Source organism: Crocodylus porosus, unplaced genomic scaffold (genome assembly GCF_001723895.1).
Source record: "Crocodylus porosus isolate Cpor-Errol unplaced genomic scaffold, CroPor_comp1, whole genome shotgun sequence".
Lineage (NCBI taxonomy): Eukaryota > Metazoa > Chordata > Crocodylia > Crocodylidae > Crocodylus > Crocodylus porosus.
In genome coordinates, this window is record NW_017728924.1 from 101,654 (window position 1) to 118,248 (window position 16,595).

The 16,595-nt window shown below is 42.9% G+C and overlaps 1 long non-coding RNA gene across 1 annotated transcript in view; it reads left to right on the forward strand.

The window, feature by feature from the left end:
• Nucleotides 1-1,856: 1,856 nt before the first annotated feature.
• The window catches only part of LOC109313563, a 610,519-nt gene continuing 595,780 nt past the window's right edge, over nucleotides 1,857-16,595 (forward strand). Inside the window, exon 1 of the long non-coding RNA XR_002102087.1 lies at nucleotides 1,857-1,967. This is a non-coding gene — a long non-coding RNA (uncharacterized LOC109313563). The remainder of the gene's footprint in view (nucleotides 1,968-16,595) is intronic.

The following is a 16,595-nucleotide window of genomic DNA, read 5'->3' on the forward strand; positions in this document are numbered from 1 at the left end:
AGACTACAGCTCCAGCTTCTGCCTCTGACCTTCTTGCTAGGGTCTCTTGTGAGTTCTCCTGTTAGCCTACTTTACTCTGTCCACTGGCTGAAGGCCTAAATCCATTCCCTATACCCAGGAACAAACTGAAGACAAAAACTTGCTCTCAAGATGAAGCTTAAGGGTGTATACAGAAGTTGCTTTTTTCCCATTTAAAGTCATTTATTACCATGGCTTAACAGAAGTGCATGGCTTAACAGCACTTTAAAATGGGTACAGCATTTTAAATTAATCCTTATTAAAACAGGCATTAAATTTGAAGCACTGTATTTTACAGCATGTTAGCAATCTAGAGCACTTTAAATAACTTCTGTGTGCTAGTCAAATTTCTGACCAGTGGAGAAGCCCCAGGAGTCTGTGGAGCGCCCCCTGCCTGCTAGCCTGGAATGTGCGAGGAGGCTCAGAGCTTCCCCCCACCAGCGCTGCACTTCTCTCGTGTTTTAAAAGCACTGCAACTTATAGCACTATAAAAAGTGCTCTAAATTACAGAACTGCAAAACATGCACAGAGCACTTCTGTATACACTCTAAGCATCTTATTTGGCTATCCATGTACATCACCCACTAGATACTTGGGAAGCCCACACTATGCATATAACTATCTGCCCCATCAAAGGTGCCTGTTTACCAAACTAGAAATTATTCCTGATCTAATTTAAGAGGACAATATATGTATCCTTTCAGAAATGAAGATTATTAATATTATCTCCTAAAATATTAATATTCTGTCTCTCTCTACAGTAAGAATTCTGCCCGTTTCTCCCCCCCACCCATTACCACACCCACATGTCCAGTAACCTGAATAGCCAGGTGATATTCTTACAAGTCCCTTCTTTTAGAATGTAAATTCATCATGTGCCTCAGAGCAAGCCTATAAAGGTAATGAACAAACAAACTCATGTCAAATGCTAATTCTTGGCAATTACCTCTTCAAATGTGAATAGGTAAGGAATGATTAAATTAATCATTGCCCCACTAAACAGACTTGGCCAAAATATAAAGAACATGTCAAAAGTACATCTATATCAAATACTGCAAATCATATAAAAGTAAGGACAAGGATGACCGCAGTTTGATGCTGCCTGTTGCTACAGACCACGCATGCCATATCAGTAAAACTAACTCAGGAAAACATGCTGGACACTCCATAATCTATTCGTCGTGATATCATGTTCCCAAAAAAGCAAAGAATGATTATATAATACTTGAATGTTCACCAAACCGCTTCTCACCCAAAGATTTGAGGGTGCAAATTTTGGATGCTTCACGCAATGTTCCAAGGTTGGGCTTGCTTTATAACACACCAACCAATGTCTTATACAGATGCCATGAAGCAGGCAACATGCCTCTCCTCATTCTCATTTAAATGATAAGGTTATATACCAAGATGGAATTACTCTGAATTTACACACTCACTGAAAAGAGGTGGGATTCTGTTCTCTGTCCCTTCTTATTGAGGGGACATCAAATAGGATAGTTTCTAAGGCAAAAGAGATGGCTTGTTAGATTCCTCTGTATGGCAGCACCTAGAATATTTCCAGGTTTAGAAAACTGGCTACTTCCTTCTTCTGTTCCACTGTTGAAAGATTCTTGTGCATGTTTTTAAGATGAAAACGTTGCAAAGGTGAACATTACTGTTGAAGAGTTACAAGTATCATTGGCATCCCACTTAAGCAATACCCATTTTGAATCTGAAAATGATTGCATGTAGTGGGAGGCATTTGCATTAGCTCTGAAGATGCTTGGTTTTGACAGGCCTGTTATCTGTGTGTGTTAGAGCACCTACTTATATCAAACTTTTTTTTCTTGGATCTAGATGGAGGGTTTCTTCATCTGCACGCTGCTTTCTGGGTGCACAGCTCTGTGACAGACCACAGTTGAGCTTCCAAGGAGCTCCAGAAAAGAGAGGAGTCTGGAGATCCTTATTAGGTGAGTTTTTAAAACTTGATAGCAGCAATACATTGCTACAAAATCTCCAAGTCAAAGTTAATTGTATGAAATCGAGGTGTGGGAAGAATATTCTTTGTATTTTATGTATTTGTATTGTAATTAAGCTAATAACAGTGGTGTCTGAACTACCAGAAATAGCTTACTTCATAGACACTGTTTAACTCTGAGTTGTTTCAGCACAGCACGGCTTGCCAAATAAACATTGATATGTAGATGATGTGCATTCAAACAGTTTATAAAATATATACATTATGTGACCTTTAGAATTTGGATTGTGTTAACCTCAATAAAATTATAGATGAGCTAGCATGTTTTTTTTTCCCTGTTGAATGAATACTGTCCTTCAAACCAAGTTTCTGGTGCCAATATATTCATTTATAATCTACTTTCCAGAAAACCAATTCTTAAAATGCATTGTTGCAGTGAACATTTCTTCCATTTAACATCTTCACTATAATATTCTTGAAAAATAAATAGAAAAGACATGTAAAGACAACAACCTGTCTAAAAATTCAAGGAGATTATGCCTTTGCAGATAGCAAAACTGAACAAAAATAACTTTGTCTGTACAGACATGCCACTTCAAGACTTATCTTTAAGTAATTAATTGTAACATACATATATGTAACTATTGAAATACTTCTTAGAAACATTTTGTTTCCTATATAGCATTTTTCTATCATAGCACAACCTGCAGGGAAATCTGTCTTCTTTTATTGCAAATTTTCTGGCACGTAAACCTTTCATACACTTCTTGGGTTCCATCTAAAAAACAGGAGGATTTTTTTACCTTCACTACTCTGATTAGAAGGATGCTGCAGAACCTGGCTGCTCTGGTGGTTAGAAAACCTCTTGTAACAGCCGGCATAAGCTGAAATAAGTTTGGAAAGATGTAAAGCATGTAAGGCACTGTTTGATGGATATAGATTTCACTACTCTAAGGCAAGGATTTTCATAGATCTTCATGCAGCTAGTAAGAACAAAATAATTGATGTAAAAAAACTGCATTGTGATTTGGGAAGGGAAAATGTTGTGCAGCTTTAGACTGAAGTCAATTGTTCACATAATGCTTTACCATATTGTTCAGTCTAAAATAGTCAGCCTTGGCAATCTTTTGTACTAATTAGCATTATTTTGTGCTTCCACGCATCATATCAGTCCCATTGACTTGTATTGATCTCATTTTGCCTTTCCTTAGATTAAAAAACTGTTGCTTTATAGACTTTTGTTGATATAGCTTTGTCTTTTCTCGCATGCTTCTATAGACTTGCATTGATATTGTTTCCTCCTAATTATGAGACTGTCTTATGAACTCTTTGAGAGAGTTAATTCTCTGCTAGGTAGATATAAGAAGTTCCTCTCAGTTGCTAGTTTTCATGTGCCAGTTTTGTGCATCATTCACAGAGCCTTAAAAATGTTTATAATGTACAAGTGTGTCTAATTCTGGGCAGCATCTAATTCCAGTTAGTTTATACTCTTGAAATCTGCTGTTTGCTGAAGTTTAAAATGTAGTTACCAGAATGGTAAGTTTGTGAGTGCTGGGAAGAAAGGCCAGGTTCGAAATCTTTTGTGGAATAATTTTTTTGACCCGCTCCTGCCTAGCACCTTCTCTCCCTCTGTGCTATTAATGCATCTCCAGGTTACACAGTTGCTGATTCCTAAGTGCCACCTCAATAAGGAGCCAGCTTTGTGGGAGGACAGGTTTGTCAGGACCTCATGCTGAGAATAATCTATCATCCTTCTCTTGCACAGCATGAGGCAAGCGGAAGGACAGAGCCAGCTAGATCAGTAGCTGTGTGCAAGAGAGGTCAGGCATGGGGAGGTCTTTTGGCATTGTGGGATGGGTGAGGGTTCAAAAAGGTGACAGAGGGCTTGTTAATGAGGAGAAGAAGATGAAAACTGTGTGCACAGGGGAGCAGCAATAATATTTGGTTTGAAGTCTTCATGAAACCAGAATAAGAAAAAAAGATATAGTACATTTTCTGTTTCATTTCAACATCTATTGCAAAAAAAAATTTTTTCTGTGAATATTTTTTCTAGTACTTCATGAGCAACTACTTTCTTCTGTTTTATGATAAGGAGATCTATAATGCAATTATCAGTAGCCAGCTTTCTGGCTAAGCAAGGTAGGTGGCCGCCTTGCCTAGCAGGAACCATGGGCACAAACAAAAAAAATATGCTGGCAATTATGTTATCCACAGTTGGCAGGTGGATAAGGCAGGGGAGGGTAGCAGAAAATGTATTTTTTGCCCCTATAAAACTGGCGCAAGTTGGCATTGGTAATATTTAACTTCTCTGTAGTAACGTATGTTTGTATATGTTCAACTTCTTTCCGAAGGAAGTATTCATCCCTATTTTACATCTGAGAAAACCAAATGGAGAAGTTGCCCAAGGTTAAACAGAAGTTAGATGTCAGAACCAGGAAAGAAATTCTAGTTTTTTCATTCTCAGTGCTGTTTTCCATGAACTGTGCTGTTTCTCCATATAAGAACTAGTTGCCCTAAGAGATTCTACCAATTTTGTTTTTAAACCTAAATTTGACTGTATGATAGTTTTATTAAAACTATACATATTCTCCTTGAAAGCTCCTTAATAATCTGGAATGAAATATTGGAATCCAATTTTTCTGGGAGACGACCCACCAATACACCCAAGGTGCTGAGTTCTGTATGAGTATCTTGTCCTTGCCTTTTGCTTTGCCTGTTTGTTCGCTGCTTGGAAGTCCTGGAATTGGAATCACGTGAAAAACATGCCAGGTATATATTTAATTCACTTGCTTGCTTCCCAAAACAGTTCAATGGGCAGATGATTCTATGACAATACTTGAACACTACCATCACTTGTACCCATGAGCCCATGAACAAAAATTAAAGTTGGTAGACTTATTTTCTAGCTTGTCATCCTTTTAAATGCCTCAGTGATGACATACAATCCCTGAAACCAGTCAGACATGGGCAATGCTAGTAGGGCATCTATATCCCTTGTCTAAGCTATTCAGAGGCACTTGCCCATTTTTAAATAAGAACTGAATATTACCTATATTAAAATTGTGAGGAAAAATGGCCTATAAAGTTTTGTTGATGATTTTTTTTTTAAGTTGCTCCAATTCCACTGAAAACTTGTGATTGTCAAACCAGACATGCTTCATTGCAAAAGCAGAAACCAATTTTTGGAGCAGAGGAGCGGGGGAAATCCTACTTTTCATTAAACTGTGCTCTTTCATCTTTAAAGGAAATCATTTTCTTTTATTTTTTCCCATTAAAGTTGCTTATATGGGAAGGTCGAGGTAGCACATGTAATTTTAGTCATCTCTAATGACCATAGCTTCTCCAAGAACTGATGGCCTCAAGAACTCCAAAGTACACAGAGTCCAGAACTCAGTATTTTTTTTTTAAATTGTGAATAAAATTGCAGACAATTATTTTCCACATTAACTTCATTTTAATTTCTTTCTTTTCTTCTTTCTATGGCTTATAGTTATCTTTCCCTTGCTTCATCTCTCATACTTGCTAGAACATTATGCCATTGTATGCCTACAGAGCTACTGCAAATATTGAAAAGTGACACTTGCACAACTATTTAGCTTTCTTTCTATTTTTTGTTCTTTGTCTTAATCCTGTAGTAGCATAATGGCTCCATCTGGAGCATTTTCTCTACAAAATTTTAATTTTATTTACATGTTTTGTGTCATTTGTGGATTCATACGAGTTTAAATATTTAGAAATTTAGCACAAATAGCTTATTGTTAATGTAATAGCTGAGAATGCATCTGCCATGCAGGCTTTATATTTTAAGATATTTCTAACAGCGTGCTAGTTTGGGCAGAAGAATATTGCCTCAGACAGCTACAGGAGTGCAGTACCCAAATATCCTACAAGGAAAGGGACACTGGAAACATAAGCAGCAAGAAAAACACATCATCCCTCCATCAGAGTCAATTCTAAGTTATGCTACAGTGAATTGTGTCTTATGCATTATTCATATTGGGGAATACACAAAAGCCATCATGTTCTATTTTCAGTATGCTTTCTTTTGACCAATAAAAAAGCAGCTCTTCGAGTTGAAATTCATTGCCATAGGCCTTGCTGTTGAAGTGCCACGAATTGGACTTGCTGGGAAAAGAGACCAAACTTGCACTGCAACTGGAGACTTCTCTACAACCGTCTTAGCAGCTTCTGCCATGGTTAACTGACCGGCTCCTCATCCAATTCAATGTTGTGGCAACACAAAGGAGCCTAAGTGTAAGCACGTGCGCAAGCATTTATGGGCACCAATTGGAGAGCGGACTTAAGAGTAGGAGTCAAAATACTGCTTTTTAGTGAAGGTTGCTTGCTATGCTAGAATAGTTTCCTACCATCCTGGGTGTATGCTCATTTGACTATTAGTTGTCCCCTCTCCCCCAGGTTTCTAGTTTGTCTGGTAGAGGTAAATGCTGTGATGTCTGTTTTTGGTTTTGTTCGTCAGTACAGGAGTGCATAGGATCCGTGTCACAGGGCAAGTTGAGCCTTTAACTGTTCAGGCCTCCACTGCTGGGCCTGCACTTTTCCGAGATCAGGGACTAGGATGAGTATAGCTTGTACGTTTAGGTTTCTTCTCTGGCTTGGACACCATTTGCTTCTGTTGATAGAATCCCATTAGTGGGTGACTTCTTACTATAATATATACAACCTCGTGGTAAACACCAAAAATAACAAAGATCTCAATCCTGACTGGGCTCTCTGAACATTAAATTTTAGTTTTTGATATTAATAATGATAATACTTTGACTCAAATCAAAGGAATTAGAAAACAGGAAAAATAATCCCAAAATGGATGGAAAAATATCATACTGACAGTACCCGATTGATTTTTTTTTTTTTAATCTGTTTTTTAACACTGTAGTTTCTGCATTAGGCATATTCATTACACTGCAGGAAAACGTCATGTTGGAAAAAGTGCTGGATGTTTCAAATATAAGAAAAAATTGATCAGATTTGCAAAACATCAAGTGGTACTTCAAACCAAGCTATGGAACATCTAATTTATCAACTGTTGTAATTTTAACAGTAGGTTCATACCAGGGTATTAAAGAGACTGGAGCATTTTGGAAATTGAGGAATAATAACTACTATTATAATTATAACAGCAGGGTTTTTTTTTATAATTTCTAATGATCTGAGAAACAGGTGCACCTGGAACACTGTTTAATGTATAAAACCCCCTCTCTTTATTTTCAAACCATTTTCAGTTTTCTGCAGCATTGTGTATTTTTAATTAACACTATAAATTGTGATTTATTTTCCCTGGAATGTGAAAGGCAGCTATAATTGCTGCAATGAATTAGGCTTTCAAGGAGGTAGTTTTGTATCCAAAGTAAGCTTTGCTTAAACATTTTGATGTGTATTTGCCTGGTAAAGTATTGTGGACAAAAACTGATTTGGCAATATAAGCTTTAAGTTTAAATTCTTTCTTATTTAGTCAGTTCCTTTTAATACTTTACACAAGTAACAAAACTAAGACCTCCTTTAATGTTATTGCAAGGCCTAGGAAAGAGTGTTTTATAACTTGACCCCCCCCACTTCCTTTTTCTTATGTCTTGCATAGAGAAACATTATTAAACAGGCACGTAAATTATGAAACCTAATGGAGAACTCCCACACCGTTATCTTAAGCACTTTGTCAGTTTTGTCCTTTAACAGGTTCACCTCTTTAGCAAAAATTACTGTACTTAAGAAGGGTTACATTATAGATACCATTAATGATAATTCTGTGCAGAGCAGGTCCATTAATTTTAGAAGCAGGCACAGGATTTCTGATATACCTCAGCTTTCACGGACCTGAAGAGTATGGTATTGCCACTTTCCAGAACCCACAAAGGCATCTCTCTGATTCTTAAAATCAATTGCTAGTTACCACAAAATAAGGTTGTGTCTGTTATCTAGAGTCGTCTGTTTCTCCTGCTTTTGAGCAGAAAGTAGTTTGAGGCCTATAAACTACAGGCTGTCCATAAGGTTGTAAGGAAAATCGATAACATGTTTACACATTTTAGAGCTGGGTCACTTGCCTTTAGATCTAGGCTGGACATCTTATCAGCTTTTGATAAGACTCACTATTGGTACCTGTTTCTGCAACTTAAGAATGTGGTCGTGGGTCTCAAAGTGCTATTCCAACCTCCTCCCCCAAGATGAAAATAAAAGAAAAGTCCCCCGTGGGGAAGTAAGAAGTCAGCAAAACTTCTAAACTCATACCTAACTTTAAGACTAGAAGTCTAGATGACTTTAATGGAATTACTCGTACAGCTAAGCCAGGTTTTAAGGGCTTTGCTAAATTTGGGACTTAGCAGGCAGTGCTCCTCCAAAAGGTATACAGGTCTTTAGCACGTGTATGTAATGTTCTGTTTTTCCTGTTGGTTTCCAAAGTAGAGGACCAGAAAAGGCCTCGCAATGAACCATTTAGAGCACTATATCATAATCATGGAAGCCTCCCTAGGATAGGTCATGAAAAAATGCCCGTGTTTAATAGTGAAGTTTCAAATCTTTTTTTTTAATGAAGGAATCATTTTAACTATGAAGAGGATTACCATATTTCCAGTTCCAAAAAGCAAGACGCCCGTCACGGACTGGGGGAGTATATGACTGTGGGGGGCAGTGATATGTCAGTGACCTGGCCCTGCCCATTCCATTACCCTTCACTCCCAAGCCCACCACCCCAGCTCTGCCAGTGCCCCTCACCCTCAGTCCTCAGTACCCTGCCCCCCCGCACCAGGCTGGTGCTCCTCACCCCCAACCACCAGCCCCCACCCCTGCTGGTGCCCCTCACACCCCACCCTCAGATCCCTGGTGCTTCCAGTGACCTGCAGTCTCCCTGACCCACACCCCCCATACCCCTCACTCATGCCACAGCCCCCCCAGCCTTGCTAGAGCACCTCACTCCTGACCCACAGTCCCCTGCTCTCCCAAGTCCTGCAGCATTACCTGGCTGCCCCACCCCTGTGAGCACAGGCACAAGCCCCAGTGCCACTGGCCAGGCCACACAGCTCCCTGCTGCCCCCAAAGGGCTCTCCACCTCCTTCCCATGCTGGAAGGGTAGATACTTCACCCCACCCAACCTGCTGTGGTGTGGTCTCAGTGGCTGGACAGCTTCCCCCAGCACCCGCAGGCATCCCCTGCCCTAACGCACCTTCTCCACACACTCCTGCCCACATATGCAAGCACCCCTCAGACAGTCCCCAAGCTCTGACCCTCCAATTTCCACTCCCCACAAACTTACCTGCATCCAGATGCCGGGGCTGCTCCCACCAACCTGCCTGGTTGCATGCCAACCACGTGCGGGTGTGCCCTGCCTCCAGTCGTTGTCCACCCACTGCCCCAGCCCCAAGTAGCTCCTTGCTGGGGAAAAACTTCAACTCTGAGCTGACCCAAATCCTGGACATTTGATCACATTTTTTTTTAATTGCCTAGATGGAGATCTGAGGATCAAAAAAAGGACATGTCCAGGAAAACACTAACGATGAACAGATCCAACTGTTGAAATGATTAGGTACAGGGTTTTTAGGGGTCTCTCATATCAGCCTTGGGGGAACTGTTCCAATGCTCCTACAGTTAATTGTATCCATATCAAGGATGAGCAACACCATATTTTCTAACATACCACATTCATCTTTTTTCCGTAAATATAAGATGCATGTCTTGAGCAGAAAAGCTGATTTCTGTGCTGCAATAAAAGCATGAAGATACTTAAAATGGTTGCAAAGGGCTCTGTTTCTCTCCCTTTTCTCTGGGACCAGCCTTCAGGAGTGCTTGAGTCTAGATTTAACACTCTTGCTACTACCAATTCAGTGATGTCTGGTTTTGGCTATGAAAACTGCTGCCAATTCACCAGTGGCTGTTAGAAGGTTGAAACTATCTTTTGCCTGAAGTAAACTCATAGATTCATAGACTGTTAGGGGCTGGAAGGGACCTCGCAGATCATCGGGTCCAAACCCCCCCTCCCCCCCACTCTAGGCAGGAAGACAACTGGGGTCAAGTGAGCCCAGGGAGGGTTACTGTCCAGTCTCCTCTTGAAAACCTCTAGGGTAGATGACTGCACTACTACAGGAGAGAATTTATTCCACTGTCTGGACCACCCTGACTATGAAGGAGTTTTTCGTGGTATTAAGCCTGATGCAGCCTTTCAGGAGTTTATATCCATTGGTTGTTCACTGAGCTCCTGATGCACACCTGTGATATAGCGGTAAGCCACTATCAAGTCCCCGCTCAACCTTCTCTTCTTTAGGCTAAAGAGGCCCAGGTCCCTCAGCCTCTCCTCCTATGGCTTGCTGTGCAAGTCCCTGATCATACGGGTGGCTCTTTTCTGGACCCTCTCAAGTTTTTCCATGTCCTTATTGAAGTGCAGTGCCCAGAACTGGATGCAGTACTCCAACTGTGGTCTCACCAGTGCTGAGTACAGAGGGAGCATCACTTCTTTAGTTTTACACAACATGCATTGATTGATGCATGCCAGTGTGGTATTTGCCCTGCTGGCCACTGTATTGCACTGACAACTCATGTTCATGCAATGGTCAATCACTACACCTTGGTCCCTTTCAGCCAGGGTGCAAGTCAGGCTGTCACCTCTGAACCTGTATGTATGTTGACAGTTATTTGCCCCCAGATGGAGCTCCTTACACCTGGAAGTGTTAAACTTCATCTGGTTCCAGTCTGCCCAACTCTTGAGCCTGTCGAGGTGTCATTGCCCTGTAACTTGGTGTCATAAGTAGACTGTGAGCTGGCTGGGGTCCAATTCCATGTAGTCAGCTTTCTGCCGTGACTCGTGGAAAAAAAATTTTTCCTTCTTTTTTGCCTTCCCTAAACAACTGTGTGGGTCACTGGGGAGGAGCGGCATGCAGTATTCAAGAAAATATGGTACTTAAGTTTATAAGATCCTCAGCTATGTCAGTCTTATATTGAATAATCAACCACATTTTATCCCATGCGTAAGTTGGAACCTGTTACACACAGTATTGTAAAAATACGGGTCAGTGATTTAATACACCGTATGCAGGTATAGATGAGAGATACTGTTTCTTTAACACTTTATCATTTTATGACATTTTAATTTCCTAGTGAGTATGAATAATATCACTGGGAAATAATTTATCATCAATACTAATTCAAATGGTGGGTGATCTCTAAAATCAGCTGGCAATATTACTGACATCCTGCAGATATTTTCTTTAGTTTGATGAATTAATGTAGTCTCATTAATGCTATCTTCATTCTCATTGTTGACAGTTAAGTACTGCATTTCTTAGCCTGAAAAACCGAAGCTAACTTGCTAATACAAAATAAAGCTCACAAGCTATCTCTTGCCCATGTGAGGAAACCTTTCTGGAAGTTGAGGGAGCACTGTTATAGTGTTTGTTCTACTCGCTAAAAGAGAATATTTGTGGCAATGTTATTTAGTGATACAGGACTCTGGGATTTTGCCTAAATTGGGAGTAGGACTGCAAATGACTACAAACTGACTAGGAAAGGACAGCTAATAATGGCTTAATCATCCAGGGTACGGACATGAAAAATAGGTATGTGAGCACGCTAGAAAAACACCATGGACTTGAGATGTTACATGTTAATTTTAGGCAGTTCCTGGAGCTCTTGAACCTTTGGATGGTCCATAAACCACCTAAAGCATTCTTAAAATTAGTTTCAGGTAAAGTTATGCCATTCTAGGGCAGGTTTGTCTCTCCTCTTAGTTTCAGAGTTTCTAGGGTCGGAAGGGACCGAACAGATCAAGTCTGACCCCCCTGCCCTGGGCAGGAATGAGTGCTGGGATTATAATGCCCCAGCCAGATATCTATCCAACCTCCTCTTGAAGACCCCCAAAGTAAGGGAGAGCACCACCTCCATTGGGAGTCCATTTCAGAGCCTGGCAGCCCTAACCATAAAGTAATGTCTCCTGAGATCAAGCCTGAACCTGCTCTCAATCAATTTGTGGCCATTCTTCCTTGTTATCCCAGGCAGTGCCCACGGGAACAGAACCTCACCTATTTTCCACTGGTCTCCTCGGTGAGTTTATAGATGGCCATCAGATCCCCTCTCAGTCTTCCCTTGTGGAGGCTGAATAGATTCAGGCCCTTTAGTCTATCCTGTAGAGACCTGGCCTGCGGCTCCCTGACCAAGCGAGTGGCCCTCTTCTGGACCCTCTCAAGGTTAGCCACATCCCTCTTGAAATGCGGTGCCCAGAATTAGATGCAGTACTCCACTGCACCTGACCAGTGCTGCATAGAGGGGAAGGATCACCTCCCTGGACCTGCTTGTGATGCATCTGTAGATGAGTGACAAGGTGCAGTTAGTCTTACTGACTGCTTCCTCGCGTTGGTGCTTGTGTCCACCCTGGAGTCAACAATGACCCCAAGATCCCTTTCAGCCACTGTGTTGTTGAGAAGGGTGTTCCATGGCCTATCGATGTGTTGCTGGTTCCTTCTCCCTAGGTGCAGCCCCTTGCACTTGTCTGCATTGAATTCCATCCTATTCTCATCCGCCTACCTCTGTAACCTGTCTAGATCTAGCTGGATTCTGCCCCATCCCTCCAGTGTGCCCGCTTCTCCCCACATCTTTGTGTCATCATTGAATTTGGACACCGCGCTTTCTATGCCCACCTCCCAAGTCACTGATAAAGATGTTGAATAGCACAGGCTCGAGGACCGAGCCCTGGGGAACTCCACTGCCCACATCTCTCCAGGACAAAAATGACCTGTCCACCACCATTCTCTGGGTGTGACCATTGAGCCAATTTGCCACCTATCTAACTGTCTAGGCATCAATGCCGCAGTTGCCTAGTTTTTTTTTTATGAGAATAGGGTGAGAAACGGTGTCAAAGGCCTTCTTGAAGTCCAGGTAGACGACATCCACCTCTATGCCTGCATCCAAGGACTTTGTGACCTGGTCGTAAAAGGAAACGAGGTTAGTCAGGCAGGATCCGCCTGCAGTGAACCGGTGTTGGTTGCCCCTGAGTATTACCACCCATGCTGGGCCCCTGCAGATGTGTTCCTTGATAATTTTCTCAAGGGTCTTCCCAAGGACCAAGGTGAGACTAACTGGCCTATAGTTATCTGGGTCCTCCTTTTTCCCCTTCTTGTAAATGGGGACCACACTGGCTCTTTTCCGGTCTTCTGGGACCTGGCTCATACATCTGTGCCGGGGCCCTGCTATGACCTCCATCAATTTCCTGTTACCCTGCTTATGTTCCATTGATGTTTGGCCACTCCCCACACATGAGCCACCCAAGTTGCAGTCCTTCAGCATCGCAGGAGCAGTGATTCCTCCCCCATACTCCTGTTATTTGCAGACAAGCTTCTCTGTCCAGGCAGCAGTTCTGGCACCAAGCTCCCCTTCCTGCACCCAGGAGTGTAACCTTCTCACCCCCAGGTATGTAACCCCTTGCATATGGTCTTCAGAGCACACACCAGTTAGCCAGGTCACAGGGCATGGATGGGTCTGGGAGTAAGATCTAGAGTGGGGTTGGGGGGAGCAAAACAAGGTAAGGGATCAGGTCTACATGAGCTGGGGCTTGCTTTGTGTGGTAGGAGCACCAGCTTCCCCAAAAGTGATTTCCCTCACTGTTCCCACCTCCAAGTAACCTGGGAAAGATGATCAGCACCCCCTGCATACCAATCCCAAATCCCAGTTTATTAAAACATGAGACCTTTTAAAAGTTATTTCTTCTTGAGTTCTTTCTAAATATGTTTTTCCCCTTTCACTACTTTTTATTGTATCCTTTAGTGACTGACTTCAGTAATTCAACTGTTTTTCCACCTTTCTCACCCCCCTTTCTAACTCACATTTCATTACCCACCCCGTCCCATTAACAGTTCACTTCCCAGCTTCATGTTCCTGTCCACCCTCTGCCCCGCCCAACCCATCTTTCACAAACCCCCATCTAGATTAGGGACCAAAGCCTGTCTCAGCTCACCAGTCCTGTAGGGCACTTTCACATGTGGTGACGCCCCCTGTGGCTGCCCAGGCAGGCTGCTGATGGGTGGGGGCTACCCTAGTTCAAGCTCAGGGAACAGTTGGATTGGGCTGGGTGCTGCGTGTGAGCTGGTGCAGCACTTGCTCTCTAGCTGTCCACCCAGGTGGCTCTGGAGGGGAGGTCTGCAGCTCCCTGCAGCTCAGGGTCAACTGGCACCTCACCCCCCAGTTGCAGGAGAGGTGGGCAGGCTCTTCAGAAAAAAAAGGGGTCAGGGCCCTCGTTGCTCTTATTCCCCCACCCCCCTCAGTAGAGCCTGCCTGCACCAGCTGCTGTGGGGGCAGGGTCACTGCTTACCTCCACAGTGATGGTGCTCCCAGTGCAGCACCCACTAGCTGCCCAAGCTCACCGGCAGCACCTGCTGGATCCAACTGTTTCCTGAACCTGGGTGGGGAGCAGCACCCAGTAGGTTTCCAGCGTGTTGGCTCAGGGAAGAGTTGGAGCTCACAGGTGCTGCATGAGAGTTGGGGCAGCACCCATGCAGCTAGCACCCCTCCCAGGTGGCCCCTGGGGGCACTGCCACCATAGAGGGAATGACCAGCTCCCTCCTGCAACTTGGGGGGGCTGCATGGCCCAGTGGCAACTCACACGGGTAGGCTCTGCTGAAGGAAAATAATAATAATAAAAAAGAAGTAGTGAGAGGCCCGATCCTTTTATTATTATTATTATTATTATTATTATTATTATTATTTTCTGCAGCCTGCCCACTTCTCCTGCAGCCAGGAGGAGGAGGGAAAGGGGGTGAGCTGTCGGTGGGCCCTGAGCCTGAGGTGGGGTGGGCAGACCTTCTGGCCATGGTGGCAGAACCCCCTGGGTGGCATGTGCCCACTAACAGCCCACCTAGGTGGACCTGGGGGGCATCACCACCACAAAGAGAAGTACCAGGGCCCCCCCAACAGCTCAGGGACTGCTTGCCCACTGGCTGCAAGAGCGGGCAGGCAGAAAGGCTCGGGGCCCCTCATCGTAAGTGATGGAAGCCCCTAAATTGAAATGGTGGGTTTTTAATCATTGCAATTAAAAACACACCATTTCAGTTCAGGGAACTAAAACAACTATCATGTGTACCAGCGCCTGTAGTGACAATTCACAGATGTAGCTCCTAGTCCGGGCCCTGCTTGCCAGCCCTCTAGTGGCAAGTCACAGGTGTGCAAGTGAGGAGTGGTCAGAGAAGGTTTTTGTCTTTAAGGTGCGAGTGCTCCAAACCCAAGCTAGCACTAACATGGATCAACATTTGAGCAGCTCAAAGTGCAATGTGTAATAAGACCCTTAAACAGAGCAATACTGGTTTTAGTTGTAAAGCCTGCAAAAATTCACTGATTAACCAAGCAAGCATGGTAGAAGAGTTACTACTTACAGCTGTGAGGGTCAATGTTTTTGACACGTATGCCACAGATTAAGCCTTGCACCCTCTGTAAGCACCACTAATCCTCTTCCACTTCCCACTGTGCTTCTCTGCTTCCCCATGTGCTGCTCTGCTTTCTGCTCCCTGCCCTATTTACTCTTGTGCTGCCTGCTTCTTTCCCAGTCTGAAGCATGCCATGTGCATGTTGCAGATTTGCCACCGTGACTTAAAATAAATGAACACAACCCGCACCATACAAAAATGCCTTTTAATTGTGTGACATAACGGTATAATGTACGGCTGCTACTGCTACAGGTCCCAACATAGACTTCCAACTGCATTATGTTCAGAGTATGCTCTTCCCGTTTGTATCCCAGTAGCTTAGGCTGTCTTCATTGTAAATCTGTATTTTCAGGGCTTTGAAAATGTCTAGCCCCACGTACCACCTACAGCATGTGAGGCCAGTCCTGTGGATGCCACATGTGGTGTGCAAGTCCCGCTGAGACCAATGAGCAGCACTGTAGGCTGGATGATGGGGAGTCTAGGCTGTGTATTTAACCCCCTTACTTTATAACATTAATTTTCTAATAAATTTACATTTAACGGTATTATTATTTCTTGTTTTGCCTCTAATTGCATCATCTGAATAATTTTCTATAGCATTGGTAAAATTGGGCTCCACTCCTGCAAACATTTGAGAGGATATGTGGAGATGTTTGCAGGGCAAGATGTGTCCTTGTCATTTGCACAAAATACGCTTCTCTCCCAATCAGTCCTCCTACCCTCTTCTGGTAAGCCTCTGTCTCCCTATCCCATTTGTACATGCAATCAGAATGATACTGCAGGCAGAGTAAAGAATACAGGAAGTGGTCTGTAAAGGTAAATTCTGATTCCCTGTGACGTGCTCTGCTAAATCAGTTCTGAATGGTATATTTTTGCCTTTCGCTTATGGATTTTATTACACGTATCTGGATATTTTGTTAGACTTTGTTTTTAATTTTTTTTTTTTTTTTTGGTAAAGAAGGGTGATGCAGTGAACAGAGCTTACCATAGGAAATGACTGTAACATATCACTGTGAGGTGGGACTGCTGTCATTGATTTCAGTCCATCTGCGGTACTATTCTCAGTGTGGGGGGTGTAAAGGAGAAAATAAGGATGTAGGATAGAACATGGCAAATAAAGATCACTGAAAAATAGTTTGAGACTGTGAAGATTAGGTTTAGAGAAACAGTTTGAGGAACTGAACAGAGTATTCTCACTTTATACCAAGAACAAT